This window comes from Rhipicephalus microplus, chromosome X (assembly GCF_043290135.1).
Source record: "Rhipicephalus microplus isolate Deutch F79 chromosome X, USDA_Rmic, whole genome shotgun sequence".
Lineage (NCBI taxonomy): Eukaryota > Metazoa > Arthropoda > Arachnida > Ixodida > Ixodidae > Rhipicephalus > Rhipicephalus microplus.
The window spans coordinates 505,221,614-505,245,359 of NC_134710.1; the positions used below are offsets into that span (position 1 = coordinate 505,221,614).

The following is a 23,746-nucleotide window of genomic DNA, read 5'->3' on the forward strand; positions in this document are numbered from 1 at the left end:
AGGGGGGGGGGGGAGAGTTTGCCAGAACTGTGCTCCGGTTGCTCTGGGAAAAAGTGCTTCCGACTGAGGATGATGCTTCTGGCATAACAGCACGCCCACCACCAGACAATGCATACCGGAGTTTTGAGGCGTCTAACTGGCTCGGAAGGAGGGATGCTGGTTGACCATTGAGAACCATAGCTGTTTTCTTCTCTCCGCACGTGGGGACTTTCGCAGCCTTGCAGAGATTCACTGGAACGACGGAGTCGAGCACTAAGCCAAACCACTCCGGCCCAAGCAAGTGCCCTCCAAGAGCCGATCAAATCGCCAGACCAGCAGAAACGAAAATATTTCCATGATATTAGGCTGAGCAAAAAAATAGCATCACGAGCAACGTATCTCAAAAGGAATACGTAATGCGGACACAAATTTAGCTGAGTGTCAGTGCATGACACTGCTAAAAAAACGTTACATTTTTTTTCAATTGAATCTCAATTGTGACTTAGGCAGATTATGGGCAATCGAAGCTGCTTAGGTTATTCAATTAGGCCCCGAAACTACAATTTGGAATACCAAGCACTCCTCGATCACGCATGTTGGCGTCGCTCGCAAGCGTAAAACCGTTAAACATAACAAAATCATTCGATAAGCTCTCGCTCAAGCGCTCAGCCAATGAGCATCCCAACAAGATAAAACACGCTTGAAAGAATAAGGAAATAACACTGAAAATTGAATTCGCGCTCGGTACACAAAAAAGTTGAAAGTTATCTTACACTGGCGCGCATACTATGATGATGATGAGTGGTTTTCAATGGCGCAAGGGCCAATTGATGGCCAAAGAGCGCCATTTCGATAGACTAGACATATGAACAATTAATGTTATGATGCGTGGCTGTAAAAGGGAAGGGCCTTAAAATTCTTCGCGCTGACGCAGGTAAAAACAGAGAAGCATTAAAATCTTTACATGGACGTTGACTATGTGCAAGAATACTAAATGACATGACGTCGTGATAGTGAAACAGTGACGTAGTTGCAGCCACCGTGGCAGCGACCTCTCTTCTGAAATCGTGCTACGAAGCGCTTGAATGTCTGACATTAAAAGTATGTACATCTGTTAAAAACGCCAGCGGTGATTTATGAGGAAAAAGGGGTTCTCTACCGATTAACATTGATGGGTGCAAGGGTATCTGTTGTCGGAAGGGATATAAAAAGGGCTTTTTTCTAAGAGAATCTAAATCACTGGATGGGACAAGGATGTGGAGAACCGTGAGCGGTTCTCCACATCTCTCACACAATGGTGCATCGCCACCAGACAGAAAGTATGAATGTGTCGAGTGTGTATCTCCTATCTGTAGTCTTGTAAGTGTGACTTGTGTGTACTGTGATCTGTATAGTGTTGGCCAAATTCCAAGTCTCGGTTTGACAACATGCAGTTTGTTTTCTGTCTGCCGATCCCATAGGCGCTGCCAGCACGCCCTGAGCTCCCGTATTAGAAATGGTTTGATATCAAGCGCAGGGACAGCTACAGATGTATTGGCGCCAGTGTTGTCTTCGGCAGATGCGGCCAGCTGATCCGCCAACACGTTTCTAGCGATTTCGCGGTGCCCCGGCACCCAGTAGACTACAACATGCCATTTAAGAGCGTGTATCGTGCATAACAGAGAGTACAAGGACACAAGGACAGGATTTTTATGTTTTCGCAGAGTTTTGAGAGCCACCACTACGCTCAGCGAATCTGTGTATACTACCGCATGTTGTAGTTGCAGTTTCTTAATATGCTTGACAGCCACAAATACCGCGTGAGCTTCTGCTGTGAAAATGCTTGTTTCGGAGTGTAAAATACCGAAATTGAAGAAAGATGGGCCAATATATAGCTGCATAGGACACACCAGTGTGGGAATTCGAAGCATCTGTGAAAAATTCTGAGCAGGTGTACTTGTGTTGGAGTTCGAGGAAGTGCGTGCGGTTATGTACAGAAGATGCGTGTTTAGTGACTTCCATGAAAGATAGATCGCAGTCTATGACTTTCCACTTACATGGTGGCAGATATACTGCAGGAGCCATCAAACATTGTTCTAAAAGTGAGCAGCTGTTTCCTCAGCAAGCCTCCTGACACGAAGTATGGCTGTCTCAGCGAAGGACGGTTATTGAACAAGGTACAGCTGGGCAGATCATTTACTGTGTAGTGAGCGGGATGTTCCTCATCAACGTTAACCTTTAAATAGTATGTAAAAGACAGGTAACATCTCTGCAGATGGAGCAACCATTCATTTAATTCTACGTACAGACTCTACGTACAGACATTTAATTCTACGTACAGGGCATGTAGGGCATGTAGCGCGTAGACAGGATAACCGCTGGTCATTAAGGGTAACTGACTGGATTCCCAGAGAAGGAAAGCGGGTTAGGGGGAGACAGAAGGTTAGGTGGGCAGATGAGATTAAGAAGTTTGCGGGTATAAATTGGAAGCAGCAAGCACAGGACCGGGTTAACTGGCGGAGCATGGGAGAGGCCTTTGTCCTGCAGTGGACGTAGTCAGGCTGATGATGATGATGATGATGATGATGATGATGATGATGATGATGACAGACTCTCTACGGGGCTAGTTCGAAAAGCACCCGTAGAGAGACGCATGCCTAGATGGTGGACATGGTCGAGAATCTTTAAGGCTGATGGTGTCGCAGACTGATTGATTATAGCACCGTAATCTAGGCGCGTGCGTACGAGGCTTTTATATAGATTCGTCAGACATTTCCTGTTACTGCCCCACGTAGTTCGTGATAACACATTCAAAATATTCATGGTTTTTAAACACCTGTCTTTTAAATACTTGATGTATGGGATAAAGGTTACTTTTGTGTCTAGTGTTAGGCCCAGAAATTTATGCTCTGACTTCACAAAGAGACGTTGACCTTGCAGGTCAATCTCGGGATCGGCATGAACACCCCTATTTCGGTAGAACAAGAGGCATGTACTCTTCTGCGTGTTCAGTTTAAAACCATTTTCATCTGCCCATTGAGATACCTTGTTCAAACCTATTTGAACCTGATGTTCACACACTGAGAGGTTACAGGGCTTAAAGCTGACCTGCGCGTCGTCAACATATGTACAGTAAAACATATTTCGTGGTATTGCCACGTTCCATTTCCCAAGTTTTTGTTATCGTCCCAAAACACCACACGATTCTCAGCGCAAACCGCGCCTGCAGTTTTCCAGAAGGTTCCAGACTGTAGTAGATCATTTAGATAAGATCACGCCCACTGTGCGAACGGTACAGATTGTTCTGGAACCTACGCCACCGCCAGCGATAACGCTAGAACATTCGACGGCAAGAGTACAAAATGCCGACGCGCTTCGCCGCTTGTCAGTTGTTGATCGAAGGCCGACGCTCTGTTCGCCGCTATCAGTCCGAGACTGCTTTCTGTGCGAGACTGCTGCTGTAATTGGACTTTTCGTTTACCGGGCACAGGTTCGCCCAAATAAACAGTTAAATCCCAACACGAAGTCTCCTGTCTTCGGCCACGTCACGACCCCGTGACATCTGGTGGAGGTGCTGCTTCGTTCATGTACCGGACGCCCCCATCAAGCCGTGAACCCAGCCCACGTCGCGGAGAAGACACCGACGCCAACCAAGAGCAGCGAACAAGCCGCCGACAGCAAGGGTTACCACCGGAGTACGGGCTTCTACAAGACAAGGCGCGGAAGACCAAGGCCATGACCGCGACTGTAGCGACAATGACAACCGCAGCGTCCCAGCCCACGATGGTCATGCATCAACCCAGGGAACCACCAATTTTCCATGGGTCATCGTTCGAAGACCCGGAGTCCTGGCTGGAAATATACGACCGTGTGGCCGCCCTCAACCACTGGGACCATGACGAAAAGCTGCGTCGTGTGTTCTTCTATTTGGAAGACACCGCAAGGACCTGGCTCGAAAATCGAGAGTCCACGCTCCGCAGGTGGGATGTTTTCTGTGGCGCATTCCTGGAAACATTCGCGAGCGTCGCTCGAAAAGAGAGGGCCGCTGCTCTACTAGAGACCAGGGTTCAGCTACCAAATGAGAAGGTTGGAATTTTCACAGAGGAGATGACCCGCCTATTTCGTCACGCTGACGCAGACATGCCTGAGAAGAAGAAAGTTCGTTTCCTCATGCGAGGGGTCAAACAGGAGCTCTCCGCGGGACTAATGAGGAATCCACCGAACACCGTCCAAGAATTTGTATCCGAGGCGACCACCATCGAAAAAACCCTTGACATGCGCACCAGACAGTATAATCGTCGCCTGACTCCAGAATGTGCTGCTGCTCAAACCAGTGACCCCGAAAACCTGCGTGAAACGATCCGAGCGATCGTGCGGGAAGAGCTGCGCAAACTGTTGCCTTCGGCGCACCATCAAGTGGATTCGATCACCGACATTGTGCAAGAAGAAGTTCGGCAATCACTTCGAATTCCCCAAACACCGCTGCCCGAGCCAGAAACTATGAGCTACGCCGCTGCAGTGCGCCACAACGCTCCTCCCCGTCCACGCCAAAACGCCGCCCCGTCGCACTTCCGCCGCCAAACACCACCGCCGCCACCACCCCCACCGACGACCTACCGTTCACCAGCGGGCCAGCGCAGTGCGCCGAGGAAAACCGACGTTTGGCGCACCCCTGACCACCGCCCACTGTGCTACCACTGCGGCGAGGCCGGGCACACTTACCGCCGTTGCCAGTACCGACAGATGGGACGGCGTGGCTTCGCCGTCGATGCACCACGTCCGCAGCCAGGGGAACGGCCACGTGACATCGCCGACTACCTGACAGGAACACAATGGACACCCCGAAGTCCTTCCCGTTCACCGTCGCCCAGCCGCCGCATGTCACCGCACCCCGGCAGTACTCCGGCCCAACGCGGGGCCGGTCTCTTAGCCCGTATCCGGGAAACTAAGGGCAGCAACCGGTGGAGGTGCGGTTGCTGTGCGACGAACTACCGAAGATCCTCCGACGACGACGACGACGCGACGGAGCTTTCCGAACACAATGCCAACCAGGCAAAGCTCTGACGGCGAAAGCTCACTTACCGAAGGTGCCCTGACGACGCAACACGGAAGCAGCGGAACAAGCCGACGCAGCCGTGACCCGACGCCACGCCCTAACTGTAATGCGAGACGGCGAACTAGCGACCTCGACGTTCTTATCGACGGTCACAGTGTGACCGCTCTCGTCGATACTGGAGCTGACTATTCTGTCATCAGTGGGTCGTTCGCCGCGAAGCTAAAGAAAGTTAGGACAGCTTGGAAAAGCCCTGAAATCCGCACAGCCGGAGGTCATCTCGTAACGCCTGCAGGAATCTGCAGAGCGAGAGTCACCATTAACGGCTGTATTTATCCTACAGACTTCGTAGTCCTACAGCGTTGCTCGAGAGATGTCATCCTTGGCATGGACTTCCTATGCCTCCATGGTGCTGTCATTAACCTAAAAACAAAGTCGATAACGTTATCCACAGAAGAAGCACTACCGCCACGCACGCCGTCAGGACACCATGCCTTGAATGTGCTGGAAAAACAAGTCACCATTCCGCCTCGCTCAAGCGTCATTATTTCAGTCGGCGCTCCTAAATCACCTGACTTGGAAGGCGTCATTGAAGGCAGTCAGCATCTGTTGGTCACCCGAAATATTTGCGTCGCAAGAGAAATTGCAGAGCTGCGGGGAGGCAAAGCAATGGTTATGCTCACGAATTTCAGCAATGAGTACAAACATGTGAACAAAGGAACAACGGTCGCATACATCAAAGAAATTGTCGAAGCCACCAGTGCTTTCGCCCTCGCCGATTCTGCGGAACCTGCTCAGAGGAACCAAGCCCCTCCCATAGCTTTCGACGTCAATCCCAGACTTCCGAATTATAAGCAAGAACAGCTCAAGGCCCTGCTCCTGCAATACGAAGATTGCTTTTCGTCGTCATCAATAATTCGGCAGACCCCAATCACGAAACATCGCATCATAACCGAAGAAAATTTCAGACCACTCCGTCAGAGTCCGTACAGGGTTTCGACGTGAGAGCGTGAGGCCATGAAGAGACAAGTTGATGAAATGCTGCGGGATGACATTATCCAGCCGTCCAAGAGTCCATGGGCATCCCCCATGGTGTTAGTGAAGAAAAGGGATGGGACCCTACGTTTCTGCGTCGATTATCGCCACCTGAACAAAATGACAAGAAAGGACGTGTATCCTCTCCCACGAATAGACGACGCACTTGATCGGCTCCATAACGCCAAGTACTTTTCTTCAATGGACCTCAAGACTGGCTATTGGCAAATCGAAGTCGACGAAAGAGACCGAGAGAAGACGGCGTTTATAACACCAGACGGCCTCTTCGAGTTTAAGGTGATGCCCTTCGGCCTTTGCTCAGCACCTGCAACTTTTCAACGCGTTATGGATACAGTACTGGCAGGATTGAAGTGGCAGACTTGCCTTGTGTACTTGGACGACGTAGTCGTGTTTTCCTCGAGTTTCGACGAGCATCTTCGGCGCCTTGAAGCTGTACTTCAAGCCATCAAGACTTTCGGACTCACACTGAAGCCAGAAAAGTGCATATTTGCGTATGAGGAGCTCTTGTTTCTGGGGCACGTTATCAGCAAGTCTGGAGTTCGTCCCGATCCACGGAAAACAGCCGCCATCGCCGACTTCCCACCGCCCACTGACAAGAAAGCCGTGCACCGATTTCTGGACCTGTGTGCCTATTATAGGCGGTTTGTGAAAAACTTCGCCCGCATCGCCGATCCTCTCACTAACCTTACCAAGGCCGACGTGGAGTTTAAGTGGGAAACGCCGCAGGAACACGCTTTCCAGGAGCTTAAACATCGCCTCCAGACGCCTCCGTTACTTGCCCATTTCGACGAATTCGCCGAGACAGAAATACATACTGACGCAAGCAGCGTAGGTCTTAGCGCCGTTCTTGTGCAGAGGGCTGACGGACTTGAAAGGGTTATTAGTTACGCCAGCCGATCGCTATTCAAAGCAGAAGCAAATTATTCCACAACAGAAAAGGAGTGCCTCGCCATCATCTGGGCTACGTCGAAATTTCGCCCTTACCTCTACGGCAGGCCCTTCGAAGTTGTGAGCGACCACCACGCCTTGTGTTGGCTAGCCACCTTGAAGGACTCTTCAGGTCGCCTCGCACGATGGAGCCTCAGACTTCAAGAGTATGACATTACTGTCATTTACAAGTCCGGCAAAAAACACTCCGACGCCGACTGTCTCTCTCGTGCGCCTGTCGACCAACCGCTACCCGACAACCCGGATGACGACTTTTTCTTAGGAAGGATAACTACCGACGACTTCGCTGAACGACAGAGGGCCGACCTGGAACTTAAGGCCCTAATAGAATACCTCGAAGGCAGGACCGCCGAAGTCCCAAAGGTATTCAAGCGCGCACTTGCGTCGTTCTTTCTACAAAACGGTCTTCTACAAAAGAAAAACTTTTCACCGCTTTGAGCTTAGTACCTTCTTGTGGTGCCTTCAGCTCTGCGACCAGAACTCCTGCAGGCCCTGCACGACGATCTGACGGCAGGGCACCTCGGTGTGTCCCGCACGCTCGCGAGGATACAAGAAAGGTACTACTGGCCACGTCTTACCACCGACGTCACTCGTTATGTGAGAACATGCCGGGACTGTCAGCGACGCAAGACACCGCCGACAAGGCCAGCGGGACTTCTGCAGCTAATTGATCCACCTTGCCGACCTTTCCAGCAGATTGGTATGGACCTACTGGGGCCGTTCCCGACGTCGGCTTTCGGAAACAAGTGGATCGTGGTAGCTACCGACTACCTCACCCGCTACGCCGAGACAAAAGCCCTGCCAAAAGGCAGTGCATCCGAGGTAGCTAAGTTCTTCGTCGAAAATATCGTCCTACGTCACGGCGCCCCGGAGGTCCTTATCACCGACAGAGGAACGGCATTCACTGCCTACTTAACTCAAGCGATCTTGGCATACAGCCAAACAAACCACCGCCGGACGACAGCGTACCACCCACAGACCAACGGCCTCACCGAGCGGATTAACAAGACGATCGCCGACATGCTGTCAATGTACGTCGATGTCGAACACAAGACGTGGGACGCCATTCTTCCGTATGTGACCTTCGCATACAACACGGCGGTGCAGGAGACGACGCAGATATCTTCATACAAATTGGTCTACGGAAGGAGCCCGGCAGCGACGCTCGATGCCATGTCACCCAACGTCACCGACGAAGAAAACTTCGATGTGATCGAGTACCTTCAACACGCCGAAGAAGTTCGACAACTTGCGCGTCTCCGTATTGAGAATCAACAGACGACCGACAGCCACCGTTACAACCTTCGACGACGCTTCGTGGAATACCAGCCCGGTGAACGTGTTTGGGTGTGGACGCCGATACGCCGACGTGGACTAAGTGAAAAGCTTCTGCGACGGTACTTCGGACCGTACAGGGTGGTTCGACGTCTCGGCCCACTTGATTACGAGGTTGTCCCCGACGGCATCACGAACTCTCAACGACGCCGATCGCGACCTGAAGTCGTCCATGTCGCGCGCCTCAAGCCGTTTCATGCGCGTTTACAAACTGAACCCGTGTTTTTTTTGTATTATTGTTGTATCGTAATTTATTCATTGTACTTTCTTGCATTATGATTGTACTTTCATCTTTAGTTAAAGCATCGGGACGATGCCTTTTTTTCAAAGGGGCGCAATGCCACGTTCCAATTCCCAAGTATTTGTTATCGTCCCAAAACACCACACGATTCTCAGCGTAAACCGCGCCTGCAGTTTTCCAGAAGGTTCCAGACTGTAGTAGATCATTTCGATAAAATCACGCCCACTGTGCGAACGGTACAGATTGTTCTGGAACCTACGCCACCGCCAGCGATAACGCTAGAACATTCGACGGCAAGAGTATAAAATGCCGACGCGCTTTGCCGCTTGTCAGTTGTTGATCGAAGGCCGACGCTCCGTTCTCCGCTATCAGTCCGAGACTGCTTTCTGTGCGAGACTGCTGCTGTAATTGAACTTTTCGTTTACCGGGCACAGGTTCGCCCAAATAAACAGTTAAATCCCAACACGAAGTCTTCTGTCTTCGGCCACGTCACGACCCCGTGACAGTATAACGAGGCGCAAAGAGTTCATTTTCACTATAAAAATTGTACAACTCAATACCCCTCCTTGCGGCACTCCTGTTTCTTGAACAAATGTACGGGACAACATAGTGCCTACTCGAACACGGAATGTCCGATTAGACAGGTAACTTTCGATTATTTTCAACATTCTGCCCCACACACCTAGGTGTGACAGGTCTCGGAGTATTCCAAAGCGCTATGTAGTGTCATAGGCCTTCTCCATATCGAGGAACACTGACAAAAAGAATTGTTTATGAATGAAAGCATCACGAATTTGTGACTCGATACGGACAAGATGGTCAGTAGTGGACTTAGCCTCTCGGAACCCGCACCGGTAAGGGTCAAGCAGTCTATTTGTTTCAAGAAAATGCATCAATTGTCTGTTCAGCATTGTTTCAAAAACCTTGCAAAGGCAACTTGTCAATGCTATGGGCCTGTAGCTTGATGCTAAAGATGGGTCCTTGCCCTGCTTAATAATGGAAATTATGGTAGCTGCTTTACAGGTGGAAGGGATCTAACCGGAAAACCAAACGGCATTATACAAGGAAAGAAGGGCTTTTTGGGTTTCAGGAGGCAGACGTTTGAGCATTTCGTATATAATACGGTCAGAGCCTGGGGTGGTTTTGTTACAGCAGTTCAATGATGCTTGTAACTCAGCTATGACGGAAGGTTTATTGTATACCTCATTGTTTGTGGATTCGAATTCTATTTTCTGTTTTTCTATTGTCGCTTTGTATCGTTGAAACGCTGGACTGTGATGGGACGAGCTGGAGACTTGTCCGAAATGTGCACCAAAGAGTTCGCTTGGTCTTCCAAACCATTGCCTTGTGTGCTTACTAGAAGAAGAGGATGTTGTTCTCGTCCTACTACCCTACTGACCATTTTCCAGACTCTTGCTTGATGTGTATATGTATTGATTCCTGTTATAAACCTCTGCCAGCTCTCCCTCCTGGCTTGTCGATGAATTCTCCATCCTCGGGACTTGCTGTTTTTAAAAATGACAAGATTTTCAGCGGTCGGTGAGTGTCGAAGCAGTCTCCATGCTTTGTTTCGTTGTGTGCGAGCGTTTCGGCATTCGCTGTTCTACCAGGAGACTCGTCGTTTTCTGCCCAGTCCAGATGTTGGCAGAATGCACTTAGCTGCAGCTTCAATAAAAAAAGCAGTAAAGTATTGTACAGCTGCATCAAAGCTAGTACCGCATATGTCAGTCCAACTTAAGCTAGCAGCCTTGTAAAAGTGGTCCCAATCAGCTTTTTTTATTCGCCATTTGGGAAACTGTGGAGGACTTTCATTTGGTACTGCTGAGCTCAGAACTACAGGATAGTGGTCACTTCCAAAAGGATTACTAATTACTTTCTAGTGAAGTAGTAGAAGAAGCGGTGGAGATACAATGCTTAGGTCGATTGACGAGTAGGTATGGTTAGCGAGGCTACAATACGTTGCCTCTTTCCTATTGAGGAGACACGCGCCAGAGGAAAAAAGAAACTGTTCAATCAGATGACCTCGTGCATCGCAGCGCGAGTCACCCCACAGACTGCTATGAGCGTTAAAATCTCCAAAGAGAAGGTACGGTTCTGGAAGTTGATCAATTGATGCCTGCAATTCTTGTTTTCTAACTTGGTGCTGAAGAGGTATATAAATAAAGCAAATTGCGACCAGTTTATTCAAGATAATGGCTCAGACGGCTACAGCGTCAAAAGACGTCTGAAGTGGTAAATGTGTACAGGCAGTTCCTGGATCAACAACAATGGCAACACCACCGGATGACGTGACTGCATCATTCCGAACCTTTCGAAACATGGCGTAATGACGTAAAACGTTTATGTGTTTCGGTTTCAGGTGTGTCTCTTGTACAAACAGCATTTTTGGTGTATATTTGTGTAAAAGTTCTTGAATATTGTCGAGGTTTTTCAGCAGTTCTCTAATGTTCCACTGTAATATATGTGTCATTTTAATCTGTGTGGTGCTGTGCGTACAAAGGTGTTACCCTACGTTACAGGGTCCTTCGGGGGCCCTGTAATTCATAGTCTTTCTTTTTTTTCATGCGCTCCAAAGAACTGCGCCTCTCTTTCGGCGTCTCGGGCGCCGGAGGAGTCGTACTTGTATCCATCGCCTCTTGTGAGGTGGTGAATGGTACCTGCTTGGCAGGCACTTTAACAAAACTTTCGGGCCTAACTGCGCTTGCAGTGGTCCGAGGTCCCGCAGACTAGGAAGTCTGCTGGCCATGTTTGTTAGGTGGCGGAGAAGTACTGGCTGCTCCAGCCAGGGGCGCTTGTGGCCCGCCCGCAGTCTCACTCTGTGTGACTTTTGCGGGCACGGAAAGATGTGGCGTGGCGCCCCGGCACGTCACATCGGCGAAGGAGGGACTGGACTCATGGATGGAGAATCGTTTACGTGCTTCTTGGAAGGACAGATTGAACTTCACTTTAATCTCAAGTATTTGTTTTTCTTTCTTCCAGATAGGGCACGATCTCGAGTAGGCAGCATGGTCTCCTTCACAATTCGCACAGCATCATGTGTTTGAAGTACATGTATATGATGCGTGCTCGTTAGATGCACGTTTTGTGCAAGTAATGCGCCCTCTGCAATTTTGTGATCCATGTCCAAAGCGCTGGCACTTGAAACATCTGCGAGGGTTTGGCACATTGGGCCTGACACGGAGCTTGCAGTAGTCAGTTTCAATTGAATCATGTGAGTCACTGGTACCAAAGGTGATGAATATGTCTTTTGTGGGCGTTTCCTTTTTGTCTTTTTGTATAATTATTCTTTGGACCTTGACTACATTCTGGTCTTGCCAGTCTTCTAATAATTCACTTTCCGACAGTTCTAGCAGGTCGTCATCAGAGACCACGCCGCGCACTGTATTCATTGACATGTGTGGGCCCACTGAGACTGGGACATCTCCAAACGCTACCAGTTTAGGTAAGTTGTCGTATTGGAGCTTTTCGCGAACCTCCAAAAGGAGGTTAACGCTTCCCAACTTCGTTACACGATATCCTGGGCCGATTGCTTCAGTGAGTGTTTTTGAAACAAGAAAACGTGAGATCGCTCGGACTGTTTTGTTCTCTTTTCGGCAATGCACGACATGAAACTTGGGGAAGGACTGCTTTGGTTTAGAAAAAAGAAACGGTTCTTCGGTGCGCCACCTTTTCGCGCGGCGATCAGGAAAAGGAAAGAAAAAGTTGGCCATACAGATTGCGTACAAGTCGGCGGCGATGGTGGCCACCCACCACCGAGCCCTACAAGGGGACGCTACAAGGTTGAATAGTGAATACTTGGAGACGCCAGCCATGCATCACCGCTATAAGCGAATATAACTATTCAAGGTTGGGTCGATGGTTAACCCTCGCCGCCACACAGGGTTAACCCTCACCGCCACAAAATTTGGAAGTAAACGGAAGAGAGAAGATGACAGGACAAATAAAAAGTGAGAGATAAAGACGAAGATGTAGGTAGAGAGAGATAGAAAAGACGACTGCCGATTTCCCCTCGGTGGGTCAGCCCAGGGGTGCCGTCCACGTGAAGCCAGGGCCATAGGGGTGTGTTGCCTCTGCCAGGAGGCCTTAAAGGTCATATCACCCGGCATCGGCTCAACCCCCAGGATCCCCTTTTCCCCGGACACGGCAAAGCCACGCACGGCTAGCCGAAGGAGGGAGCCAAAACTCCCCCGTTAGCTCGGGTCCGTGGAGTCACTACACACCAAACGCCTACTTGCGCAGGCACCTCTGCGGGGTGACGCGCATACTAACACGTAATACCAAACACAGAAGGTACTTCTAGCAGAGGCCTTTACTCAGCCTTCTCTGCTAAAGTAAACATTGAAATATTAAGAAAACAAAATAAATAAAACAAACAAATGGTTACGAGGCAGTGGGTATGGCCCTACCGTCATAGACAAATCGAAGAGGAAGAAGCGCACTCAGCGCGCGAAAGGCTGGCAGCCCTGGTGGTTCTCACCTACTCGTAAATATTGGAAATACACTCATTTCTTCCTTCCATGTGTTTGTAATCTCCGTAAAAAATTAATGGACGTGCTGGGTTACGAAGCGCCATAGAACGGAGCTCCGCAGTGGTCGTCAAATTGGAGTTTCCGTGATGGAACACGGGACTGAACCCATCCACGGCAAGGCCTCCACCGGCCCCACCCCCACCCACGTACGTGCTGACGCATCCGAAGCATCCAGGAACGTTCTGTGGTGTGGACGAAGTTGATGTCGACGATTGGATAGCCGACTACGAACGTACCAGTGCGCTCAACCGGTATGACCCGACTCTCATGCTGGCCAACGTGCTGTTTTACCTGAAAGGTACGGCCAAAATCTGGTACTAGAACCATGAGGAGGAGATTGGCAGTTGGGACACCTTCAAGGAGAAGCTTCGCGACTTATTTGGGAAGCCCATCGGTCGAAAAGCGGCTGCGAAGAAGGAGTTACGTGCTCTATACGTACTCAGACGTCCACAGAGCCGTATATCTCGTACATACTGGACGCGCTGGCTCAATATCGTAAAGTCGACAAGGACATGTCGGAGTCTGATAAGGTTGGCTACGTTCTCAAGGGGATAGCGGACGATGCCTTCAACCTGCTAATGTGCCGGAACTGTGTGACCATCGATGAAACTATTCAGGAATGCCGGCGTTTTGAACTGGCTAAAAGCAGGCGCAATTCAAGATCATTCACTCGACTGCCGAACACCGCTGCGACGTCCTCCTGCGAAGATGGATTGAACTCTCGTCGGCAGTCTTCACTGGCGTCTGAAATTACGCGAATGATCCAGCGTGAGATTGAAGCAATTACACCTGCTCTTTCCACCAACGGCCACATTCATTCGCAAGTATACCTCAGGTTTGCTTGGTACAGTCGATTGTGCGAGAAGAACTCAGCAATTTGGGCTTCGATGTGCACGCGGTTGCTCAGTCTCGACCAAGTAGCTTCTGTTCAAGCTCGCCGCCTCGTACCAAGTCACCGCCCAAGGAACGGTCTTATCCGCGCTCTTGCAATCCGGCCGAATGGAGAACTGCGGATGATCGTCCGCTCTACTTTAACTGACGCCGCATAGGTCATGTCGCACGGTATTGCCACAACCGCTGGTATTCATCCCGAACACCGTATAACACTGCTCGTCGCACCAACAGCTACCACCTTTTCTAGCCCCCTGCGCCGATTACCGACAACTACCACCGCCTTCCACCCTGCGCCTTCGATGCCCCTGATACACAGCGCAGCTGCTCACCGTCGCCTCGACGTCATCGGTCTCGTTCGCCGCCTGGACGTCACCCGGCGTCCCCTTCTCCTCTACGACGATGCCCGACCTGCCCGCTCAATTCCCACCAGAGAAACTAAACGGTGCAGCTCTTAGAGGTGAAGCTGTACCCTCGATACCGACCTCAAATCCTCTCCTCGTACTGCCAACACGAAGAAATTTGATCAACGTCGACGTTGACGGCCTGATCGTTTCTGCACATATTGACACCGGGGCGTATATTTCTGTGATGAGTGCCCGACTTCGTCGCCGCCTTAAGAAAGTGCTTACACTAGCTGCTCCTGGCATCATACTTGTCGCCGACGGAAGAAGTATTGCCATCACAGGAATGTGGAACGCACGCGTCACAATCACCGATCACCCCACATCTATTCTCTTTGCAGTTATTGAGCGGTGCCCCAATCACCTGATTCTTGGATTGGATTTCCTGTCCACTAATGCCGCTTTCATCGACTGTTGAACCGGCGTCCTCCAACTTGAACTGCCTCGACTTGGGGCTGTGCCGTCCTCACCGTCACACCGCTTGTGCGCTGTTGATTATGTTCGGCTGTCAACGCAAGCCACCACGTTTGTGGCCTTAACGATATCACCAGCTCTTCCTGACGGGGACCACATAGTGTCTCCAATAGAGGATGTACTTTTGGCCCGAAGTGTTGCTGTGCCGCATACCATTGTGACTATCGTAGACAACTACGTTCAGCTTCCGCTCCTCAACTTTAGTAGTTCGAGCTAATCTCCCGCAAGGTATTTCGTTAGCCCATGTTTCCCCACTTTATGCATGTAGCATCGTGGCATTAGGCCCTGAAGAGTGCTCGTCTCCTATTGGAGCCATCTGAGCAAACGCACCTACCGATGAAATCACGATGATGATTGCCCCTGATCTTCTGCCCTGTCAGGCTGCGCAACTTTACTACGTTGTGACCACCTACCGAGATATTTTCAACATCGATGACCACCCTTTAGGTCAAACGTCCGTCGTGCGTCATCAAATACATACCGGCGATGCTAGTCCTGCTATACGGTGACCGTACCGTGTTTCCCAGTCCAAACTCCAGATCATACAACGAGAAGTCAAGAAGATGCTCTCCAAAGTAGTCATAGAGGCCTTTTCAAGTCCATGGGCGTCACCTGTTGTTTTAGTCAAAAAGAAGAATGGAAGTTGGAGATTTTCCGTTGACTACCGTGCCTTGTACAAGATAACCCGAAAAGACGTATATCCGCTGCCACGAATCGACGACGGCATTGACTGCCTTCATGGCGTGCAATACTTTTCATCTATAGATCTGCAATCGGGTTATAGGCAAATTTCTGTTGATGACTTAGACCGAGAAAAAAGTGCCTTCGTCCCACCAAATGGCCTTTATCAGTTGAAGGTTATGACTTTCGGGCTGTGCAACGCCCCGGCAACGTTCAAACGCATGTTGGACTCTTTCCTCCGTGGTTATAAATGGTCCACCTGCGTTTGCTACCTCGACGATGTGATAGTTTTTACCCCACGTTTGAAAGCCACCTAACTCGTTTGTCGACCATTCTAGCTGTCTTCCGTCGAGCGGGGCTCTAGCTGAAGTCGAAAAAGTGCAACTTTTTGGCCGACGAGAAATCATGGTCCTTGGTCATCGCGTAAGTTCTGCTGAAGTCCAACCGGACGCTGACACGATTAGCGCTGTGAAGAACTTTCCTCTACATTCTTCGACCAAAGTTGTTCGCTGTTTTGTGGGCTTATGCTCGTACTTCCGACGTTTTACACGCAGTTTCGCTACAATTGCACGACCACTAACTGATCTTCTCAAAATGAACGTGCCATTCTCATGGGGCCAAGACCAAGCAGCTGCGTTTGCCACACTGATCGACCTGCTCACTTCACCTCCAATACTGGCTCACTTCGACCAGTCCGTGACGACTTCAGTTCGCACAGACGCCAGTGCTCACGGCATTGGCACCGTCCTCGCTCAACACCAGGCAGGCCAAACGCATGTTATTGCGTATGCCAGTCGCCTTCTCTCCACATCTGAGCCAAACTATTCGATAACGGAGCGCGAGTGTCTTGCGCTGGTCTGGGCTTTAGGGAAATTTTGCCTCTACTTGTCTGGCCCGGAGTTTTAGGTTATTACGGACCACCACGCTCTGTGTTTGTGGTTATCGCTCAAGGACCCAACTGGTCGCCTAGGTCACTGGGCTCTACGTCTTCAGGAGTATAACTTCGACGTAATTTATAAGTCGGGAAAGTGGCACCAAGATGCCGATGTTCTCTCGCGCCATCTGGTGGACCCTGTTAGCCTTGCTGTCCATGAGAGCGATTCTTTTATGCTCGCCATATCTGGTTTGCGCGATATCGGTACAGAGCAGTGCCGGGACGCGACCCTGAAAGCGGTCATTGAGCGAATATCTCCAGGACGTTCCAACCCTTCGCTCCGTTAATATGTCCCCCGCAAAGAAATTCTGTATCGCCGCAATATGAAGACTGATGGCCCGGAATTTTCGCTAGTTATTCCTCGACACCTACGTGCGACCATTCTTCAACATCTGCATGATGCTCCGACCTCAGGACACTTGGGGTTTCACGCACCTGTCACCGCGTGCAGCAACGGTTCTTTTGGCCTGGCCTGTATAAATTTGTGCGCCGCTATGTTGCTGCTTCCGAGCGCTGCCAGCGTCGCAAACGTCCTGCTATCCGTACGGCTGGCCTGCTCCAACCTATTGACAATCCCCCAGAACCATTCTTCCAAAACCTTCTGTGACAAAAACAAACCGACCATATTTTTCACCCAGCGTATAAACGAACAAACTCTGAAAATATTTTCGGAGAAGATTTTGAGGGCTCCTTGGACGAATATACTTAAAATGAATGAGCCAAACAAGGCGTACGAAGAATTTTTGAACATACTAAAGCCAATTTATACTGCTTCGTTTCCTCTGGTTAAAACAAAGCAGAACAGGAAAGTTCGTAAACTCTGGATCAACGCGGAACTTCGGAAAAGAATACAAGAAAAAAATACGTTATTTAGCCGCTATCTTAAAACGAAATACCCTAAATTGTTTAAAGAATTCAAGGTTAAACGAAATCGCCTAAATAAAGATCTCAAAAAGGCAAAACAAGAATATTATAACAATATGTTTAGTTCAGTTTCTGGGTGTTCAGATAAAATGTGGAAAAGGCTAAATTCTCTCTTAAATCGCAATGTGTCCACGGGTTCAGTACATAGCATGAATCTTAACGGCGAGGTCATATCAGGAAAACCCTTGGCCGACACTTTCAATAATTATTTTGTAAATGTCGCAGAAAAATGTGATGTGAGTAGTAACCTTGGAAGTGTCCCATTTATCGACAGTACCATTTTCTTGATACGACAAGTGAGAATGAAGTGAAAGAATTAGTTTTGAATTTGAAAAACAGTACAGCACTTGATATTGACGGGATACAAGTTCAACCTATAAAGCATGTCATTATATTCCTTCTTCCTTATATAACGCATATATTCAATTTGTGCCTTGGCCGGGCTGTTTTTCCCACTAAAATGCAAGTTGCACGCGTTACCGTCCTCTTCAAGAAAGGCGATAGAAATAACATGTCGAATTACCAGCCTGTGTTCATTCTGCCAGTCCTATCGAAGGCATTAGAAAAACTAATATTAAAACTGCTGACTAATTTTGAAAGGAAGTTTCAGTTGCTTCATGACTCGCAGTAAGGTTTCCGCAAAGGCTTCAGTACAGAATATGCTCTCATGGCACAGAAAGAGTACATTTATCAGCAATTCGAACAGGCAAATGTTGTGTTTGGGTTGTTCGTAGATTTTACGAAAGCTTTTGACCACATTAACCACAAATTACTTATAGAAAAACTGGAACGGTACGGTATTCGGGGAACGGCGGGATCAATAATACAGTCTTATTTGCAACACCGTAATCAGATTGTTATCCTGGGTGGTTGCAATTCCGATTCTTTGTCAATCGTTGCAGGAGTTCCACAGGGAAGCATTTTGGGACCTTTCCTCTTCAATATTTACATTAATGATATCGTGAACATCTCCTCTAACGTAAAGTTTACAATATATGCAGATGATACGAATATATTTTTAACAGGAAAATCAGTGAACGAATTAATAACACATGCAAATCTACTGCTGATTAGATTAGAAAAATGGACAGAAGAAAACGATCTAAAAATAAATGTTGCAAAGACTAAGGCTATGGTATTTCATGCTAAAAATAAAGCGGAAATTGTAAAGCAAACGATCTTTTTTAAATTCCACCCCTGTCGAGATAGTCCCTTCTCTTAAAATATTAAGAGTAACATTTCAAGAAACATTATCATGGGATCACCACATACACTTCTTAGCTACGAAGGTCTCTCAGGTAGTCGGCCTTGTGTACCGAAACAAGCACTTGCTTCCTCGGAATATTTTGTTGTTAATTTACAATACCTTATTTTTATCAAGAATCAATTACTGCCATCTAGTTTGGGCTCTAACTTCTAAAGAAAACATAAACTTCATATGTTGCAAAAAAGGTTTGTACGGGCGGTAGAGAACGTGCCATGTACTTATCATACTCGTTCCTTATTTGAAAAATACAACCTAATGCCAGTAATAAAAATGTATGATTTTCTTCTGTCCAAGAAATATAAGCAAGACATAAAAAACTCTGAGCCGTTTCTAAAGCAGCTGGCAGATTTAGTACTCAACCAGCCTAAGTATAATACCCGGAAAAATGAAGTGTGGACTGTTCGAACCTTTAGAACCACATACGGTCTTCAATTTTTGGGAAATAAACTTCCAAGGTTACTAAATGAACTTAGCGATAACGAAATTGACTTAGAAAAAATCACCTTTAAACAACTGCGGAATCATTTCCTCCAGACGTCATGATCACTCGTTTCTCTTACTTGTAATTTCTAAAGAATGTATTTTTGTATTTTGTTTTTGTTGACGTGTATTTTGTATACTGCTTTGTGTTTTTTTTTCACGATATGTTTCTTGGTGTCTTGTTTGTTTTTACTGTTTTAGGAAATGAGTATACATTTGTGGTGTTGCCAAAGCAATAAATTAGGCATATTTCTTTTTTATGATGCTTTTTTCTGTGTTTTGCAAGGCTAATGCGCCTGTATTTCACATTGCGAAATTATTTGTTTATAGCATTATATGTACCAATATGTTACACCTGTACAGTGTTGATTGCTCATTTTTGTCGTACACATGTTTGTATGCTTCGCTCGGATGTAATACGCAAATGCTTCCTTTTTTTAAGGCAAATACGCCAACATTTTTTTCATCTATTGAAATAGATTTTTTGTTGTTGTTGTTTAAGCATTAGACGTTTCGTTTTATCACACATTTACAGTGATGATTTCTTTCTTGTCATAGACCTGTTTATTTTACGCGTATGATTCCGAATGTTTTTATGAAAGTGTTTCCGCTGCTGCGATGTGTTCGGGGAGGGGGAAGGGGGGCCTGCGGCCTTGTCAAGCTGGCATCACGCCAGCTTTTTCTGCAGGTCTCCTGCATCATGTATCCTTGATGCGAAATAAAGTCAATATTATTATTATTCTTCCGCGTCGGTCTGGACTTGCTCGGTTCTTTCCCGACGTCCGTGTCAGGCAACAAATGGATCGCTGTCGCAACTGACTATGCGACCAGATACGCTAAAACTCGTGCCTTGCCAAGTAGCTGTGCTACAGACGTCGCAGACTTTCTACTGAATGACGTCATTCTGCGGCATGGGGCTCCGCGCCAGCTTCTCACGAATCGTGGCCACTGCTTCCTCGCAAAAGTTATCGGCGAAATTCTCCGTAGCTGCTCTACTGAACATCATCTTACTACTGCCTACTATTCGCAGACCAACGGTCTCACGGAGCACCTCAACCCAACTCTTACTGACATGTTGTCCATGTACGTCTCTTCTGATCACGCTGACTGGGACGCAACGCTCCCCTACGTTACATTTGCACACAATTCGTCAAGGCATGACACCACCGGCTATTCTCTGTTCTTTTGTCTGTACAGCCGCAACCCTGCGTTGCCGTTCGACACATTCCTTCCTTCTGATACCACCGAACCAACGGTGTATGCTCAGGACATTGCTTCTCGAGCCCGCGTAACCCGCCAAATCGCGCACACTAGGCTCACTGCTTCTCAGTCTTCACAAATAGTCCGCTACGATGACTGGCACTTGACGTTGACTACCCTGCTGACTTTCTCGTCCTGCTTTGGATGTCGCATCGACGTGAAGGCTTGTGCGAGACGCTCCTTCCACGATACACCGGGCCCTACAAAGTTCTCCGCAAGGTCACCGACGTCGACTACCTCATCACTCCCGTTAAACCACACTCGTCTTCTGCCACACTACCTACTGATGCTGTTCATGTGTCACGACTAAATCGGTACAATACTGCCAGTCCTGATTCACTTAATGGCGCCGTGGCGGCGCTTCGTCCGCGGGGGGTGATTTTACGAGGCAGTGGGCATGGCCCCACCGTCGTAGACGAATCAAAGAGGAAGAAACGGACTCAGCGCGCAAAAGGCTGGCTGCCCTGGTGGTTCTCACCTATACTTGTAAATATTGGAAATACACTCATTTCTTTGTTTCATGTGTTTCTGATCCCCATAACAATATGATTGTCTACTTATACAATGAAAGGGAAAGTGAAAATTACTAAAATTCAGATAGATTCTTCGCTCAACAACGGATGACAAAATTAGAAAACGTCATTCGCAAGACCGAACACAATTTACAATCTAGGTATTGGCGAAGCGGCACTGTCTCAAACGAACTCCAGAGAGTCGCGCACTCCACGGCTTTCGAGGGTTGCAGTTTGGACAACGGGACGACAAACCAACCTGTTTGCCGAACTCAGTAGCAGTGACTCTAGACGCGCAGCCGCTGAACTCGAAGGAAGGTGCATCTGCGCTGCTTTGTTTATCTTTCCTCTTCCACCATTGACTCTATCGCGATCCCGGGGAACGACAGCCTGTATTACACGTCAGGCGACGTCATGCTTCCCCTCGTAATTGCTTTAAAGTGGCACTGAAAATTGTAAGACCTGGCGAAAATGTCGGCGTCCTCACTTTTTTTAAAGTCAGTTTTTCTCAACGCGCTGGCCACGCAATCTCAACCTCTCCAAGAATCTGCGCTTCGAACATTTTATAGGTGGCCTTTTTGCAATCAGAGGCATAACCTTGAACCTTCGTCTGGACTGATGACGTCAAAGCACTTAACAGCGGCTTTAGCGCACTTGGCGCCAGTCGTCTTTACCGCGTTACGCTGATGCATCTTTCTGTCGGAATGTCTCTCAATACTGGCAGCTTCAACAAACTTACCAACCAGTCTGCTGCTTTTTTTGTGGGGAGTCAAAGCTCCAGAATTGTTAGCTAGTGTTTCGTCTTGCCCGTTGCTCGTTGCCTGTGCCTGCGACAGAACGGGAGCCCCGATGACTTTAAAGCTAATACACTCGCCTAGAGTCCTCTCCGTCAGTGGGATTCTATCGCTGTCATGAATAGCTTTTTCTCTCTGACCTTCTAAGTGGGCCTCATGCTCTTTTTCACGAGCTTTAATCTGTAGCGCTTTATGTCGCACAATCTGCTTAAGCACCTGGTTCTCAAGCTCTTGTTGGCAGGCGTCAACTTCTAGCGAATTGCGATGCGACTTGTCGTCAAGCTCTTTTCGACGCGGTTCATCTTGATCTCGTGCGGTGCGAAGGGGCTCCATCTCTAGCGCTTTATGATGCACCTCGGCGTCCTTAGCTATGCGATGGGCCTCGGCCCCTAACTCCTCGCGATGCACCTCAGCGTCTGGCTCTGTCTGAGGCACTTCGGTGTCTGGAATCTTGTAACCGGCCTCTATATCAGGTGCCTCGCGATTCTCCTCGGCGTCCTAATATGTCTGGTGCACTTCAGCGGCTTCTGCTTCGTGAAGGGCCTCAGCCTCCATAACTTGTCAGCATGCTTTATCTTTACGTGCTTTTACTCCTAGCGCTCGTCAGCGAGCCTCATTTTCATGTGCTTCCATCTCCATCGCCTTACGCCGCACCTCATCGCGCGCTCTCTGACGCACTTTTGCGTCCTGTACTTACTTTGCAATGAGCCTGAATTTCTAGCGCTTTGCTGTGCGCTTCAGTGACGTATTTGTATTCTGCACTTTTGCAGTCGGCAAGTATCAGGGCAGCAAAGTAGCCGAACAAAACGTGTTGAACCCGATGAAAGTAATGTGCTTCCTCGACGGGTAAGCGCTTCAAAATGCTTGTATTTTTGCAAGAAATCGACATGGCAAGCTTTTCTAAAAGTCTCACTCAACACCAATATCTTCGCAGACCTTTTCAAAATAACGAGAAAAGACACGATGTTTTCGCCCATTCTGAGGAGTTAGAGTCAGTATTGTGCGCGCTGCCACTCAATGGTTTCAATTCTGCGATCAAGCTCTTTCATTCTGCGAGAATGTTCGGTTTTTGTGCGACGCTGCTCGGCCTCTCATTGTTCGCGGTTTTGAGCTTTGAGCTCTTCATGGCGTTTCTCAGCTTCTCGTTCTTCGGCCTTCTGTGTTTACTCACAAACGAGCTCCCAAAACTTGTCAGCTTCCTCGGACATTACATTCTCTGCCCGCATCCCCTCGAGAATCGCTTACTTGTTATAGCGAACCCTACGGAAATACCTATGGCTCCACGAACTTCAAGGAATATCGGCAGAAAGTACTGCTCTATCGCTATCTCGTCTATTGTGATGCTCTACTACTAATATTCACCGTACTCTAAAACTAATCTCATGGTTTAAACTACGTGAATAATGACTAATAAATTATAACTAACAAATAAAAAAACACTCTTCTAACATCTGCCAGTGCTAGGGAGGTGTGGTGAAATGAACAGTAAACATTGCACACCCACCAAACCAAAATAGCTGACTATGGTCCAACTTGTGGCTGCCGTCGAACAGTGCTGTGGGTGCCCTCAGTCTTCCAGGGATCGATCGAAACTTTCATGCGGTGAGATTGGGGTAGCGGTTCCCAGAGCAGCAATACGTTGAGGACTGGGGAAGCGTATACCAGCGTATCCAAACGCTGATATCAGGTTGGTTGTGCTCAAGCTTCTAGGAGTACGATCCGGCGAACCAAACGTTGGGTAGTGTATCCCAGCGTAGCCGAAACACTATCACGGCGGTCGTTCTCGTGCTCAGAAATCCGATCACACTTGCCATAACACAAGAGGGCGTATCCCGAAGCTGCCAACCAATTCCGGTTTGATGGCACACCCCCGCTGTCATCATTGCTAGGAATTCTAGTTTATGGCATCCCACCGCTGCCTCCACTGCTATGAATTCGGGTTTGATGGCATTCCACCGCTGCCTTCACTGTGTCGCGATGGTAGCGGTGGCCGAGAGCGGTGAGC

The 23,746-nt window shown here is 48.5% G+C and overlaps 1 protein-coding gene across 1 annotated transcript in view; it reads right to left on the reverse strand.

Moving 5' to 3' along the window:
* The window catches only part of LOC119161633 (frequenin-1), a 1,172,367-nt gene that overhangs the window by 733,963 nt on the left and 414,658 nt on the right, over positions 1-23,746 (reverse strand). The gene's annotated exons all lie outside the window — the stretch shown is intronic.